General features: G+C 34.2%; 1 protein-coding gene across 1 annotated transcript in view; it reads right to left on the bottom strand.

Moving 5' to 3' along the window:
- LOC150102978 (uncharacterized) overlaps window positions 1-13,499 on the bottom strand; it is a 215,204-nt gene that overhangs the window by 114,449 nt on the left and 87,256 nt on the right. The window contains exon 2 of the mRNA XM_090398032.1: window positions 5,463-5,560. The gene's annotated coding sequence lies outside the window, so the exon portion shown is untranslated. The remainder of the gene's footprint in view (window positions 1-5,462; window positions 5,561-13,499) is intronic.

Raw genomic sequence — 13,499 nt, 5'->3', positions numbered from 1 at the left:
AACAATTAATGTAACATGCACACACAAATCTTACAATATTAAGCCCAACCACACACACACACAGGCAGATACATTCACAAACTCTCCCACCACCACCCCTCGCAACAATATGGCATCATTAAAACTCTTACCAAGAGAGTCCACAATCTTTGTTCCAGTGGAACCGCCCTTACTACTGAGCTTAACCACATACACAGCACTTTCCTCTCCAATGGCTACAGCGAACACAATATCAAAAAAATAATCAGTTCCTCCCCCATTCCCTGTCCTTCTCGTCAACAAGATTTTAAAAATGCCATCACCATACCCTACATCTGTGGCACATCTGAAAAAATAGCCAAGATGCAAAAAAGTACAACCTACACACAGCATATAAGCCCTACCGCAAACTTGCTACCCTTATCCGTTCTACGAAAGATCAGCCCCCCCCCTCCTCTCTCTCTCTCTCTCTCTGCCTGGAGTTTACAAAGTACCCTGTTCCTGTAAGCTGGCGTACTTTGGACAGACAGGCAGATCAGCATCCATCTGCCTGGAGGAACACAAGTCTTGCATCTGTAAACACAACTGTGGCCATTCAGGCTTGGCTGACCATGTTTTGGACACCACCCACAGAGTATCATGGAAGAAAACCACCATGCTCCACCACAGCAAATTCAAGAAAGAGAGACTTTTCTTAGAAGCAGCAGCAGCTCTCAGAAACCAACCAAATCTTAATAAATACGGTTGCATTAAGCTTCTGAAGATTTGGGAAACACTCATCACCAGAGGTCCCACCTTGCATTCCAGGCCACCTACTACCTCCCTTAGAGGGTGTTCCACCTAGATAGGACTTTAGTGTCACCCACATGGTTGGGCTTAGTATTGTAAGATTTGTGTGTGTATGTTGCATTAATTGTTTTTGTAATCCCCGTAGATGTCCTAGTGACTAGGACGAAATATAGGAAGTATTAAATTCTATTTTAATTCTTTTTGAGTGGTGTAAAAAATCCATTAAGCCTCCAACATGATGTCCTCACAGCATTTAAGCCTCTACACATGGAATGTGAATCACTAGTTTGCATCTTTTAATTTGAAATGCTATTGATTTCTATTGTTTTGTTCAATGTGTAGATTTTTCTGTAATTGGTCTTTATTTTCAGCAAAAATAACTTGATCGTCAGCATAGAAAAGGCTGGTTAATTCTTTATTTCCTATTTTAATTACTATGATTTTGTTTTTCCTCCTTTCTCTTGAAATTTTTTCTATATATATATTGAAGAGTATTGGTGATAATCCACTTCCTTGAATGAGACCTCTATTGGTTTTAATTTTTTTTTGCTGTTTCATTATTAATTTTAATTTTAACATAGCTTTCTTTCATTATATTTGCGATTGCTTTTGTGGTTTGAGGTGAATCTTTAAATTCATACAGTATATTGATTAATTTTATTCTGTTGATTTGATCATATGCTTTCTCATAATCTAGGAAGGCCATATATATTGGCAGATTAAATTCTATTCTTTTTTCTATAATTTGTTTGAGTGTAAATGTAGGATCTGTGAGGATCTTTTTCCTAAAGCTGCATTATTCTTCTCCAATAATTTCTTCGGCCCAGGTGTTAATTTACTTTTAATTATATCTAGACATATTTCATAGCATGTATTTAATAAGGATATTCCTCTGTAGTTTCTGCAATCCCTTCCGTTTCCTTTTTCGAATATGTTTATTACTATTACTGTCTTCCATTCTTCTGGAATGTTTCCTTCTTCCCATAATCTGTTCAGAAATTAACTAAAAATTAAAAAAATTAACTAATAATTTAATTATTGGCCTTGAGGAAAAGTTGCTTCATGTCCTATTAACTTTTGCAACCGAAATATTATTTATATCCAAAAGGAGTAATACGGATGTTCAGAAATCCTAAATCATACTGCGCTATGTTGTTTAATTAATCCATGCATGCTTATTTAGTTGTTTATTATACAAATAATATTAGCTTACAAATTAATAAACCAGCTTATGAGCTGTGACATATTAGTTAACCACCCAACCTGCCAGGATGTATATATACGTCCAAATTACCATGGATGCGAAGCGCATATTAAAATTGTAATACCATTGATATTACATTGAAATATGTGATGGATACAGAGTGTAGAGGAGCGATGTATTTTATCCATATTGACGGCAACGTGGTTAAAATGAAGAGATTGCTGTCATGATCCAAGCAAATATGTTTATTGTTTATCAGAAAAGCAAAAACTCTCTAAAGCTATATCTCTCTCTCTCTCTCTTCTTTACCCCTACCCTCCCAAAAATGGCAGCTTAAATCTAATTCAGATACCCTTAAAGAATATTAGAATTATGGCCAAAGCAACTAAGACTATTAGGCTAGTGTATCATTCTGTTAACTGAACGTGTTTTGTTCTGTCCAGTTAAAGAACAGAGTTACTGACTAATAGATGAGAGTAGAGTGGAATATTATCCTGGCATTCAAGTAATGGTGCTTGTTCTTCAGGCTCTTAAAAGAAAATCAATGGGTTTCAGAAGACTTGAGGAGTGTTGGTGGTGTATTGTTTATGCACAGGTGGTGTTTTTACAGAGCATTTTTAATTTTCTTTCAAGTCATCATATTTCAATATATAAACATATATCATCTGCTAATGTTTTCAATATTAAAGTGATCTGAATTCATTTTCTTTACAACTTTTTTAAACATGAACAGAAACAGCGACAAATCATTCAAGCAGGCAGACATAAAAAGTAGTATATGTGATATAAAAGTATAATGAGGGGCTAGTTTTAATCTCAAGAGCATATTTTCTTGGAAAGTCACAACTAACAGTTTGCGTCCAACACATGCTAAGGATAAAAAACAATGATGATGGTAAAAAAAAAAAAAAAAAAAGTTGGCATCAGCCTAGATAATAACACTGAGTGGTAAACTCAAATTTTTTGTAGACTTAGAAATCTTGTGCTAGTCTTCCCTTAAGTTCTTTTTCAGAATACAGTCATTGTGATTTGGTTTTCATTCTCCACTATTTCAAAAGACATGCTTGATACTCAGGTAAGTTGACTCAATCTACTGATATTGATTTTTACTTTCATTCTAAGAAAAAAACCCTATCATCCCAATATGAAACCAGATAACTCACTTCTGTCATAAAAAGTCTTTGGAAATATTTCTCCAGTATTACAACAGAATAAAATTAGTTTTTTTTTTTTTTTTACCACAGTGCCCAAAGGTTATTCCCCACAGACAGCACTATGAAGGCATGTTTCTCTTTACAAAATACTACATATAAATACAGATTGCCTACGCATTTTTTTAAAAATTATTATTGATAAAATTTCTCCCAGTGTATAGTGGGGATCTTCATGTTTTCATATCTGAAGCATTTTGATGAATGGAACAAAAGCAGAAACATAATGATAGATGGATCAACAATATGGATGTGAAATTGTGAGTTATAATATAGCAGTAAGGACTAATTATAACATATCTTTGCAACGTGTAACAAAATAATAACATCATCGAACAATGATGATGGTCCAGAAAAAAAAAAAAGTTGACATCAGTCTAGACAATAACAGCAAATATGGTGTGTGTGTGTTTAAATACCATGCCAGCTTGGATTTGTATATACGTCCATAATTGCATGGATGTGAAGTGTCCATTGAAATCCATATAATCTTTGGATATTATAGAAAAAATTATATGGATACGAAATGTACATTTTTGATATATTCAATCCATATGACTAGTTGGGTAGTTACTAGTAATCTCATACAATAGACGGTTTTCAGCCTACAACACAGCATATCAGTAAAGTGGATGGGCACAAAGTAAGGTGAAAGAAAAGGCTTGCTAACACTGCATTTGGAATGACAGATTAGGATGAGGATGCATTCATACTACCTCATACAGTCTTTCCATAAGGAACTTGAAAGATGGTTTTGAACAGAGCATAATGCAAACTGAGTATCAAGAGTTAATCAAAACATCTTGATGATTCACTCAGACACCTTTAACATAAGGATGGGTGAAATCATTAACTTCTTCTTAAAAGGCTATATTTGGTTATGATCTTGTTGATGAAGGTATCAACAATAAGATAGTTTAAAAATTTTCTAGCCAATGGAAAAACATATCTTAAGAAAAATTAGTTAAAAAAAAGGCATATTTTATGTTTTATTTCTTGTTACAATAAATGTTCGTGGTGCAAAGAGAATAGGATTCTATAGCAGTATAGGATTTTTGACAATATCCAAATATCATTATTGTTGCTATTTTTCCTTATTTCTAATGTAATGCAAATATCAGAAATGAAAAACAATTATCCTCTATTATGATGTAAAATAGAATTAATATTTTGCAAAAATATTATCAACAAATATGAACCGAAGTGAAGGCTTAAGATCAGAGTGTTGTAGAGAAGATGTTCAAAATTCTTCACAAAGTAGCTGGTTGTATGGGAGACAGACAGAGGATGTTTCATCAACCTGTTAGTAAAATTCATTCTGATGTCTGAAATAACTAAAATGAATAATCAACAGAATACTAGATTTTGTTGCTGGATTAATCATTGCAATTACCGGACCATGCAGCTGCTCAAGAAGCCTGGTTGGCAGATGACATTTCTACTTGGAGCTGTCTCATGGGGCAACTCCAAATAGAAACGTCATATGTACAAATGAAATTCTAGAAGGGATCATCAATAAATTACATATTTTTTTCATTTTATCATTCTATAATATAAAATTCTAAAGTATAATATATTATTCTTTATCACAGACATTCTTCCGACACAATGTCTTATATATGAAATTGAAAAGGATGTCTAAAATGTGCATATTTTCCAACTGGTGTCAGGGATACATAATATACTCTTAAGAACAGTAACATATATGGAAAAACATATCTGATTTAGTTGTTAAAAATCAAGAAAGTATTGAGGTAAATTTTTCAAATTATACTCTCACTTCTTATTACAACTTAATTAACCTCTAAATTGTTCTTTGCTTGTAGCCTTCACTCTCCATTTTTTTTTAAAAAATTCTCTGAAGCCCATTTATCGATGGCAAATCTGCTCTATGCTGTTCTTGCACCCACTAAAAGGCAAGGCATGAGTCAACAAAAGTTAAATCACATCCTGTTGTGTAATATCAGAAGTACTACTAATGCTCATCTGTGATCTCTACTAAACATTTAAATCTTTAGGTTTCTTATGGATGGCAGAAAGTCTGTTCTGTGAAAGAGTCGCTTTCAGATCCGAGTAGTTCATATTCTTAAGGATCACAATAAGATGTTTACAAGGATTTTCAATAATCTGTAGAAGAATAGAAGCAGAGCATATTGAGCGCATGAGCATAATTCCATCCTGAACAGTACACTGTTTACACAGCAAGTTCAGGAAACTTCTCTGTTTAGTTTAACTGAGTACAGATCAATTATACAAATAGGAAACAAAAACTGACTTACCAAGAAGATTTTTGGCAGTCTTGTTTACCAAGTTATTTGTAGGCATGCATAATTTAATGAACAATGCTTCCAAGCGACACCAATTGTTATATTTTAACCTAAAAAAAAAGTATACAGTCCATGGTTTTGTTAGGTGAGAAATCATAGTATAAAGTCTAACAGAAATTATTTAAATTGAATATGTTAGATTCCTAATATACAATAATGCTAAAAAATTCATGGAAAGTAAACACCAAGAATTTAGAGAAAACAAAGAGTATGATTTCTGAAAAGAAAGAAGTGGGCATATACAATACAACTATTTAGGTTTAATTTAAAACAGATGCAAATAAAGCCATGAGAAGAGTTTATTGTGTAATCAATATATTATGTCAATACTGGCAACAAGAGGCTATTATTTCTCAGAAAGGCAACTGGAATTTCGAGGTGACACTGGTGTGGGTCAAGTATTAGAATTATGTAATAAATAAATGTATATACAAAGTTCAGAAATGTTGAAAACTCCTTCCCATACCTCTCTGTAATCATGATATTCAAAAGACTTTGTGAAAAACTGGATTTGTCACTCTGCTAAATGTCACCATCTCATTCAATCACATGTGATCTGTGAGCCTTCAGTTATTTAAACAATTATATACACATAACCATAGCTTAGAAATGACACAAAAAAATATTTACAAGTACCAGCAGCTGGAAGTGAGCTTAGTTGGAGATAATATACAACAAGAGTGTGGCTAATGATTGAGCTCACTTATGACCATTTATAATCATAACTCCGTGTTGACTATAAAATTGTATATTGAAATCCCAGATCTAAATTAGCTATAAAATTAATTTCTAAGGAGGTAGGAAGGACTTGCACAGTTCAAAACTGCTACACACTGTATCTATTGTAGTAAATATTAAGCATATCTCTATATAAAACAATTTTGTCTTGCTCTAGATTAATGTGATATAATACTTCTAGGACAGCATGCCTCTTTTAGGAATAGTATTTAATGACAGAATGTCTCTTTTGGTTATAAAATAAGCTACTTCCAAAAGGTACTATGTTTGAGTCCAACATATGCCACATTTTTTTTTAACTCAAAAAAAAAAAAAAAAAAAAAAAAAAAAGTCGGAAAATATATGTACAAATCCAACACTGCAGAAACATCTGCATTACTGAATCTGAATGTCCTCAAAATAAGAAATGCGAGTAAGCCAATGAGCAAATAAAAACTGTTTATTCGCGGAAATCTATTTATTTGCATAAGTAAGTTTGTTGATGGCTATTGCTATAATTGGTTTGTGAAAACAGTTCACCGAACGATAGTTGATCGAAATACAAATCAAAAGGGGGAAAAGAAAACAGCAATACGTTGAAAAAAAAAAAAATCAGCGAATAACAATTCGTCAAATCACATCGTTAAACGCAAAAATCATCAAACCCAGTACCGTCGACAAGGCGTAGCATTGAGGCAGTCTGCTTCACGGCGCGGTTTAATAAGCGCGCTTGTTCAGCCATATTGCGGTAGGCACCACCGCAAAAAGAAAAGCTTCTTTCAGCAAGTGCTGAAAGAAGTTTTTCCAAGCTTAAAGTGATTAAATATTATTTGCGAACAGCAACGACCGAAGAAAGATTGGTTGGTCTAGCAGCTATATCGATAGAGGCGGATATAGCTTATAATTTAAATTTAGAAGAGCTTATAAACAGTTTTATTGTGCGATATCCCCGTAGCGCAAACATTTAATTAATACTATTATGTAATCGTTTTGCATTAATGTTTCTCTTGTAATAAAAACAAAATCGCAATTGGAGATTTTCTTATATTTATGTCTTATAATCCATCAGGTCAGATATTTGTTTGCCTCAGGGCGCGATCTAATCTGGCGATGGTCCTGATCAAAACAATATTATTTTAACGTTTTTGTAACAGTCCCTTCATGCATATATAAAAATGTATATATTTACAGTAAATATATTAAAAACGAGTTCTGAAAGAATTTTGCTATGCATGCAAATAATTTAAAGAAAACTATTTTTCTTTCACTGCTTCACTCAGTTATAACCAACATTTTCTTTGCCTTTGAGTTGATATTATACACAAATAACTGTTCCTTATTTGATATTAATACTTCTAATAATAAGTTATTTCGCACCTTATCAATCAGTTGGCGTTTTAATGAAACTGCGTTTAGTTAATTTTTGTTTGAAAGACTTTCTTCGATTGTGTGCTTTCGATGAAATGTGGTTTTTCAATTATTTATTCACTGTTTTTTCGGTTAATCGGCATAGTTCAGTTCGTTCCACTGTTAATGTGTTTTATGCGGGCGGACGGCTGAAGTTCATAAGTGTCGGAATTACACACGAAATAAATACTGTTCAAACTACATGCTTCTTTAAAAAGAAACCTTGAGCCTTAAATGCGAGTCTTTCTCTCACAGAGGCTAGTGACGCGCTGCCATTTCGTCAATCTGTATAAATCGTTCAAGCGCCTATCAAGCAACACCAATATCCGCTTGGAAAAGCGGAGGACTTTGGTGTTGACCAAGAACAAGAATCACTAATTACAATAGCTTTCTTTCGTGTTTAAAGAAAAAGTAACCGGAGATTCGGAAACCTTAGTAAAACACCGATAAAACGTCAAATCAACATTATATTTCAAAATGGAATTGAGTCCGGAACAGGCCACTTGAGCTATAAGCTATATGGAAAGGAAGAAGAAGGAGAACATTTCAAAATATCTTTTAACATCATTTCACTGTATACTATTGAATAATTCTACAAATGGTTATAATTAAAATTCCAAATTATCTCATTGATTAGTGATAAGAACCGACACTTTTTCCGCCAATATGTATATATATTTTCCCCCAAAAAATTCGGAGTCACATACGATATGAGTACGTTCCGCGATTAACTTTAAAAATGTCCTTCGTTAAAATATCTCAATTTTAAAGGACTTCCAAATATAAAACAAAAATGTGCAAATTACTGAACTAAGTTTTATATCATTCTCGGTGCATGCAAAATCTGGTGGCGGTTCGAATGTAAATCGCAGTCAGCATTTGGTGGTGCTTTTACCCTTTCGGCAAGTTCAATCAATATCTTATGCAATTTCATTTCCTATTAACATTTCCGGATGTTTTTTTCAGTAGCTCTGCAACCTCAAAACAGACTTTTTCAGATGGAAATCCAGATGTGTAGAAGTTGCGTATGCTTCGTCAATTCGTCAATTAACGTAATCATCCACTTAATAGTGGAGAATAAGCGCAAATGATGTAAGTTTGTAATCGAAACCTATGTTCGTTTATGCTTATAAACGAACACTATTCTTTTTCTGGAATAGAGATCCATCAATATAATTTGGGTGCAGAAAATACATGCCACAGGGCAAAGTCATCTTTGATATTGTGCTTGATAAGTCAAAGGCCTTTTCATAACGGCGATCCTTTATTGACAAATAAAATAAACATAATATTGTTTGTAGCAGAAGTCTAACTCTAAGCAGTTCTTGGCATTCCCTTGTTTGCAGAAACCTGTAGAAACTGGGAATTTATTTCCAGAAAACAAAACATGCCAATAACAGCACAAATCTGTGGATTCAGAAAATACAAGCTCCACTTCTTAATACCCTGCAGAGCATTCAACAGCAACGGTTATCCATAACCTTATAAAATCCTATCGCACTAGTGTTCCCAACACACACTTAAAAGTTAAATAAACATCATGATATTCAAAATCTACATATTCAAATATACATTAAAGCAGTAGAATTTAACAAAGATATAAATGAGATAGATAGTGAAAAAATAGGCGAGGCTGAGATTCCTAATATGGAATATTAATATTTAAGTTATTCAAAACTACTTCTACACCGAGAAGCATTTTATACATACGAAGTTCACGGCATTAAAATTAATTTGTAATGCAATAAACAACTATTACAGTAATAATCACGCCTGACCATATATTTATAATACGAACTTTTTTTTGCTAGTCTGCATCTGAGAGGCACCGCTTCCACATGTAAAAACATTTTGACAAAAAGCTCACTGCACACTTCGGTATTCACATTCACCCACCCCGCAACTCATTTGTTACCTGTCAAACAGGATAAGTGAATTCACTTCTGCATCTCTTCCCTTTCAGGTGAACAAATGAGCGACGCTGACGGAAGACGAGCGCATAGATGAAGAAAGATTTTAGCAGAGAAATAGCTGACTGTCGAAAAGTGGTGATAAATGTTAAACCGCACGCGGCAAGTAAGGAGTGCGAGACAGGAACGAAACGTGGGAAACAGATAACTCAGTTCTGTTATAAATGAGCAATCGTATGTGGTTCCCTAAGTGGTTTATTAAACTGTACTTTAAAAGGTATTAAATTTATCTCATCTTCAGAAGCATTAGGATGGAAGGACGAAAAAAAAAGAATCAATTTTTAGTCCATGCATCCCAGCAACCATTCTGTGGCATCACATATAGAACCGTTAATAATTACGCAAGTAACAAACACCAGTTACCTGGTTCCGAACTTAAACACCTCAAGATCGAGAATTCAGTGATGATGAAGTTATTCGAGTGAATATAACGCTTAAGTATTAAATATATTCAACTTTTGTCAGTACTAGTTGACGTGGAGCGAACTATTATATTTAATCTGGTTAGATTATATGGTTTTATGTGAACCTAAGTGTGAAAGATTATGACAATTAATCGTCGCTTCCGATATAGTGCATATCGGGTTTTCTCATTAATCTGAAATTCTATTCGTAGTTTTGTCGATGACAGTACACCCTCCTTCATTTGACGGATCATGTGGCGTTCAAAACTTAACATATCCATAATTAATGTAATAAGCACTTATCTCCCCTCCATTCTCCAGTAGTTACAGATAATCCTAGTTAACTTCAATGCTATCAAAACACATTCCTGACTGTTCTTATGTAAAAACGTCTAGAGCTATCCAGAAGAAAGCGGGCACCTTAATACAGAAATACACACACACACAAATAGACTCATTCCAATCACTTCTCATTAACATTATTTCTGCTCCACGCCTTTTCTACAAATATTTTAATAGGCACTGCTCTACTTTCACTCTGATCATGAAACGTTGCTAGTCAAAATTCACAGACAGTTCAGCTTCAAGCTAACTGAAATTCCCGTCCTTCTCTGTCATTCTATTTAGCTCTGTTCTTTACAACACCCCTACAGAAACTACAACTTCCAGTAGTGCAAGAATAATATCAAGAGGTTCCTTCTTTCTTCTTAACCGCTTGCCACCTCCCCCCCAGGTAAGCAGTGTTACAGGTTTTACGTCACGCGCGCGCGCGTGTGTGTGTGTGGGGGGGGGGGGGGGGAGATTGATAGAAAAGAAGCATAATGAAACTCGCACACAATATGATTTTAAGTATTTTAATAATGTCTGAGATTTTGCTCCTGAGTCAGAATATGTATACTGAATAACGCTTGCGCCTACCAACAGGTTGATATCGACTGTTTCTTGACACAGGTCAAGATCGAACCTTCATTAATCTTTTCTACAATAGCAACATCAGGCTACAATCTTTAAATTAAAAAAAAAGAGAAAACACAAAGAAAGCAGTCGTTTAAAAATAAATATACTATAAAGGAATAAACAAAATAGAATTGTGTGTCCAACTTTCTTGTGCATAAATCGCTTTCATTTTTTGTCAACAAGCTTTTGCTAGAAGTTAAATTGTGTTGCACTATAAGAGCCATTTAGCAAACATTACTGATCCAACTAAACCTACAAAACTAACACAATATACCAAAAACGTCGAGCCCATTACCTTTCATTACACGTTGAAATACCTTTACTCACTAGCAGTTTTATGCAGAAACAACTAATTGTCAAGAAAAATCTGCAGTAAAAATTATATAATAGTACTGCACAAGTTTCTTGACTGCTAGCATAGTTTTACTATGAAGATTTCCTAATTCATGGGTAGATTAATATTATAAAGGGGAAAAAATTTTTTATAAAATTTTTAATATAACTTCATTTTGTGATTTGAAACAGAACTTTAAACTCCAATGACACTTGAGCTTCAGTATAAAATTAGTAACACAAAGTATCACCGATTCATATAACAAAACAGAGACCAAGCACACGTGGTCAGAAAACGTGAGCCTTTGGTTTCAAATCCGATACACGACTGATCTAACTCGTCTAAAAACAAACAAGTTAAGCCAATCGTGTATCGGAGATGAACACCCAATGGAAGTAGTATTCCTTACATAGCGCATTGATGTAGCTTAAATTGTTTCTGTAAGGTGATATTGAAATATGGTTATTTTTAAGATAGAGTTTAAATCTTGCTCACCTGAGACAGTAGTAGTAGCTGGTAAAATGGGCCCTATATTATGAAAATTATTTTTGTTGAGCTGTCTTTCTAAGCCCGTACACCAAATGCCACAATACTTCAAATGCATGAAAACATTCTGGTATTTACATAGAGCCAAATACTACACAAGGCACTTTATGATGCATCCTGAACTTACACTATAGCAGAATGACGTGTATACTGTAATAAAAAAATAATAATAAAAAAGATGTGGCGTCTATCTACCTGGCTCCCTACCTATGCTGCTCGCCAGTGCGACGACCCTCTGTTAGGCATACATTACGGAGAAAAACCCGCTATATAAACTAATGCCTATTTGGATAACTGCCATGAACATAACGGACAGCAGCACCAAAGGAAGTAACTATACGAAGGTTAAAAATACGATTATTGCACTGGGAAAGTGGCTAAATTATATCCCTATCTAAATACGTTTATAAAATATTTCGAGAGAGATATTTAATGTACGTAAGAACGATAAAACCGAAGTAGAATAATTCATATTCAAATCACATTCATAGTCAATACACACACACACACACACACACAGGGGCGGCTCGTCTATAGGGGCCGAGCCCCACCTATATTTGTATAACTAGCCCAATAATTGTAGTTTTAAAAAACATGTTTCTTGTAATTATTATTTTTTGATCTATTTCCAACTCGTTTCATTGTTTAATAAAAAAAATTACTGTAGTATTTTGTAGCAATATTGTATAATGCGACTTAGTGCGGTCTCTGGGGCCAGTCACGGTTGGCCCTATTTTATACGTGTAGAACCCAGGGTATGTATGAGGCAAGTGCACTAGCGATCGTGTTTGTTTACCGGGCGCAACGCTTATCATGGGGCCAGTTTAGTCTGGCCCAGTCACTGTGTTGGCACGTACGTACATAGCCCGCGATTCTTTGATTGTGAAGCACGTGAACTAGCAATTGTGTTTGTTTACCGGGCACAACGCTTATTTTGGGGCTCGATTAGTCTGGCCCAATCACTGTGTTTGTACGTAAATAGCGCGCGATTCTTTCACTGTCTTATTATTTATTCTCGTTGTTGATCTGTTTTATTGTGTTTAATTATTGTTGTCGTTTTTTGTTATAATTTATTTTAAAGTTTACATTTTTATTACGTCCATAAACCATACATTTTAACTATGAACAAAATCGATAGTTTATTGGAAAAACGTTTCTCGTTATTAAGTCTAGAAGAAAAATTGGAAATCAAAAAACTTGGCATATACCAACCCAGAGATGTGCGTATTACTCAACATGGTAAAAAAACAAGAACATTTTATGCAACCTGGTTTGACAAGAAATCATGGCTTAGTGTGAGTGATGAAAAAAAAAAAACCCTTTGTTCTGTTTTTATTGTGTTTTGTTTGGTGGCGAGAGCTTATGGACACTCAGTGGCTGTAAAGACCTAAAACATCTTTCCGATCGAATACAAAAACACGAATCCAGTTATTATTAGAAATAATCACTTTTTTTAAACACTTGAAAAATTAAAACTCGAAAATATTTTGTAAGGCGGCCAGCTGGAGTCGAACCAGCGTCTACTGCTCTAGTCCATTGAGCTATGTCCGTAACTGCAAATCTTTCGAGTTTTCGTGTTATTAATACATTGAGCCCGTATATGTTACGTCCTAACAATTTTAAAAAATTAATAGCTCAATGCATCAGTGGATTC

The sequence above is a fragment of the Typopeltis vanoorti genome, chromosome 9 (assembly GCF_054136105.1).
Source record: "Typopeltis vanoorti isolate ZY-2024b chromosome 9, IOZ_Tvanoo_1.0, whole genome shotgun sequence".
NCBI classification, from domain to species: Eukaryota; Metazoa; Arthropoda; class Arachnida; order Uropygi; family Thelyphonidae; genus Typopeltis; species Typopeltis vanoorti.
The sequence above is the reverse complement of the archived record's forward strand: the minus strand, read 5'-3'. Positions and strand labels throughout refer to the sequence as shown.